Source organism: Engraulis encrasicolus, chromosome 1 (genome assembly GCF_034702125.1).
Source record: "Engraulis encrasicolus isolate BLACKSEA-1 chromosome 1, IST_EnEncr_1.0, whole genome shotgun sequence".
In the NCBI taxonomy this organism is placed as follows: domain Eukaryota; kingdom Metazoa; phylum Chordata; class Actinopteri; order Clupeiformes; family Engraulidae; genus Engraulis; species Engraulis encrasicolus.
In genome coordinates, this window is record NC_085857.1 from 37,803,642 (window position 1) to 37,808,184 (window position 4,543).

Genomic DNA, 4,543 nt, shown 5'->3' on the forward strand with positions numbered 1-4,543 from the left:
TGCTATGACACCATGGTACACATTCAAAGGGGCGTGCGTGCACCACTTCCACTCGTCAGACGCTGCCTGTGCCGTCAGCCGTGTCTGACTGGCTGTTGAGTGAAAGCGTGGAAAGAAACTGAAGACCAACAAGCAGACGTGCCAATCCCTGGTTCAGTAAGTTAAAAAAAAAAAAAAATCCTGTCAGATATTTTATCTGAACAGCTCTGAATCAGCAGACCATAAACGCAGAACAGGTCCAGGCTGGCCGTTCAGCACTAGGCCTAGGTGGTGGAAAGAAACTGTGGTAGATATTTTCTGGACCGGATTTTGACACTGCTGCCAACAAGGCTTTCTTCAGTTTTTGAAGTAGGCCTTTACTGTCCCCATAGGCCTACCAATAATAGTGGATTTGTGCCTGCATGCTAACTTACAACAGCACTTGCAGAAAAGAGACGTGAATCGCCTAAAGACATGAACAGTCCAAAGGCTGCTATTCTATTTTATATCATTTCAATAGGCTAATTTTCATGATTGTTGGCCTAATAGGCCTGCTTCTAAAATGCACTAGCCTGTGGATATGTTCACCATATTGTTCTGCAACCTGCACACATGCCTAATGCTGGACAGTTTGCTGCAGTTGTCTTTTCTGTCTACATTAAGCTACCACCCACTCACTCAGTTTATGAAAGACATTTTGTTGCAACTCACCTGTGCAGTCTCCTTGCTGCGATTCAAAGCCCGATGGCCTCCATTCCCAAATGCCCATTTTAATTTCCCCTTGACGCCCACCACTTTCATGCCTGCGTTTGTCTCCATAATAACCTGTCTCTTTTTTCAGACACTAAACTACACAACTGGCAAAACAGCTCCAGGCCTAGGCTATTTTTAAATTCACCGCCACCACTTTCAAAACTCAATGCAGTCATTGTTCAAAGCACATTTCCTAAAAACTCAATGACACTTATTTTTATTATAAAGTTATTTAATGTGTTTCATATTTACATAACAAATCTACAAAATATGCACATATTAAAATACAGTCAGCACCTGACTTGTTAGCGCTACACAGCCCTTATTATGACAAAAGTCCTCCCATCTTCCTCTTCAACACTGGTTTTATGTTAAACAGCAACAAATATAGCTTATCGTCAGGACAGTACATAGCATGAACAAACAAAAAAACAGAAATATTTCCAGTTATGTTAAAATATTACTTTATTACCATCATAACGCATTTTTATATGGATTACAGATGCCTTGGCCATTAACGAGGTCAAAAGAGTGAATAATAATAATGGCGCCTTTGAGGCGAGCTAGCTAAGCTAGGCCTGCACCAAACATCAGCTTAAGTATTTGAGGTAATGAGGCTTTCGTAGTGCTTTTATTTAGCTGCGAACCAAAACAACCAAAACGTCTTTTTAGCAAATGTTATTGTGCTCCTTTTTTCACCTTAGCATTCTATATATTGTAGGTCTTGAGGTTAGAGTATGGAATTCTAGTTATTTTCAGAAGGTATGCTCCCCATTCACAAATGTGATATTTGACTTTTAATAAATATTTACTAAATAACTTATATTTTGTGGTCTGACCAAAGTACAGTAAGATATACTCGTCTGACCAAAGTTTTGCAACCAAAGATGTCCATGACGCGCAATGAAACATGGTGGACATGTAGAACACCCCCCTACTCATGTATGAAAATTGTAAATTGTAAATTATTTAGAAAAAGGATGGTGGGGTTAAATATTCATGAAAATGTTAACATTTGTAAATGGGCAGCAAAAATTCTGGAAATAAACAAGACCTACTACAAAAATGACATACTCTAACATAGTAGTCCTTCAAATACTTTAGCCACACATTTGATTCCTGGTCTAGGCTGAGGTCAGCGTTCACCAGTCAGTTCTCATAAGACATTTGTTTTAGTCATTCATCTTTTGAGAATGAATGACACATTATGTTACAATGTAGCACCATGTCACAGAGTACATACGAGTTATAACACACACTGTACTTCCGACTACGTACACTCACGGGTCACCTCACACAAGCAACCACATGCCATCACCACAACAAAACATAAATATATAGGTTTGCTAACAGCATAATGCACAATTCAAGTCATATATGTGAGGGAGACAGTGCATTTCATGTTAACAGTGACATTGTTTTTTTTTGTTAAAGGCAATTAAGGACAACTTCAAATTGAAAAAATACATGGATGCTGACAGCCTTGGCAGGGCCCAGGACCAAAAAAATAAAAAATAAATCAGGGCCCCTGTTCTGTCGAGATGAGTTACTTTGTTGAGATGATGGGTTGTTAACATAGCCCAAACCTTAACCCAAGCCCTATCGGCGTTACGGTACTGTAGTGCATTGTAATGGTTTGGTAGCTCACATCAACAGGTACAGTACATACCTCATATTGACAAGACCAGGGAGAGATTATGATTCCATGGGCCCCTGGGTCACTTACCAAGAAAGGCCCCCCTGTGTGCTGCTAGTGTACAAAATGACCCAGGTCTTTAGGTTAGATGTGAGAGTTTATGTTGTTGTTGAGAAGACAGTTGTTAAAAGTGTGATTTTAACTCAAGATTAGAATGGAAATATTGACGCTTGGGTTTCAGGGCCCTCTTGACTCTTGGGCCTGTGGGCCCGGGCCCGGTAGGCCTGTGCAGTAATCTGTCCTTGGACATGACACCCTCTCTTAAATAAATACAATGTAATGGCCCCGTCTCCCTGGGCCCAGGACAACTGTCCCATTTGTCCCCCATCCATCACTCAGTGGGCCAACACTGAGTCAACATGAGGTGGTAAACACTGTAAAACATTGCAGCCCCGTAAACATAAAAAAGTAAGTTGCCCTCCTGCCTTAAAGGATAACTCCAGCCAATTTCAAAATGCAGTTGTAATGTTCACACTATCCTGGACTTGTCAGTACCTGAGATTTTTTTTTCTTCAGCCTTTTCCGAGATCCTGGTCATTGTAATGGGGGCAGGTGTTTGTTTACATTTCAAAAAAAACATTTTTATTTATTCCCAAAAACATCCAAAAGATTATGCAACATCAGCAGACAACTAGCAAACATTTATACCTTTTGGGAAAATATTTGGAGTAGGCCTATGATTTTTTGTAAACAAAGGCTGCCCCCATTAGAATAGCTCACATCTCGCAAAGGGCTGAGACAAAAAATGCTGCATCACCAGGTACTGACAAGTCAAGGGTAGCGTGAGCAATACAACAGCATATTGAAATTGGCAGGAGTGCTCCTTTAAGTTTGCAAGTTAACCCAACTTGAGAAAGCCTTGAGTTGAGTTAACTTACAAACTTAAGGCAGCAGAGCAACTTACATGTTTACGTTTAACTGGCTGCAATGTTTTACAGTGAGGGATGAATAAATACTGTGGCTTAAACGTCTCCCACGTAGAGTGTGTCAGGATAAATCATAAACTTTAACTGAGTATGCAATACTGACAGACTGCAGTGACTGTCTCAGTCTGTATTGTTGGTTAGGTTTGTTTCCGCCAAAACCTGAAAAATGTGAAATGGAAGCCGTGGCCTTATGGTACCGTAGTTGATCTTGGAATCGAAAGGTTGCTGGAAGGTTTTTTTTAGTATCCCATCATATTACCCATAGCTGAAGTAGCCTTGAGCAAGGCACCTAATTTGTTCTGGGAACTGGGGCCAGTAGCTTGTGCCTAAATGTGTAATAAGTCCAATTGGATATATTTGTCCGATAATAAATGTGATACAAATGTGTGGAAACTGTGATGCCTTAAAAGCTGTTGGTCTCCATAATACCAGAAGCAAGAGCGGACAGTACATTGGCTATGTTGGCTTATCATTTTGGCAACACTTCATTGTAAAGCACGGCTATGTGTTTTTCCTAGCATGCTACCATATACTCATTTATACAAAAATATAATATTTCAACTCTTTTCACAGAAAAAAATGGTGTTCTGCGTTTTTCGCAACACCTCAAAGATTTACACGTGTACATGGAGAGTTTTATGTCCATTTTTAAAACATAATGTTGTAGCTTATGCGTCTTTGGCGGGAAATGGCTGCTACCGCGGGGAGAAAAAAAACATACTGTGAAAGCTTGATATCAACATCTCTACTCACACATCGGTCTAAGTATTTCACAACATAAGTTATTCACCACATTAGTACTGACTGGTCTACACAGTATGTTAAACACCACTCTTTTGTAGTTTGGCTTGACTTCTTGGCTTGTGCAGAAAAGCTTTTTTTGTGGGGGGGATGCAAAGTTCATCTCCTTTTTCACTTCAAGCTGGATCCTTGGTCGGAAGAGTTGCACTGTAGTAGGCACAAAACACAACGCAGGCAGGCGCTGCCGAAGGAGCACTGTGCTAAAATCGATAAAGGTGAGGTACTTGGCATCAGAGTGGCATAAACAGCGCACCATTTTGTGCTCGGGAGAAGCTGAGAAAGCTTGACCATTTGTGTGTGTGTGTGTGTGTGTGTGTGTGTGTGTGTGTGTGTGTGTGTGTGTGTGTGTGTGTGTGTGTGTGTGTGTGTGTGTGTGATTGCACATGTG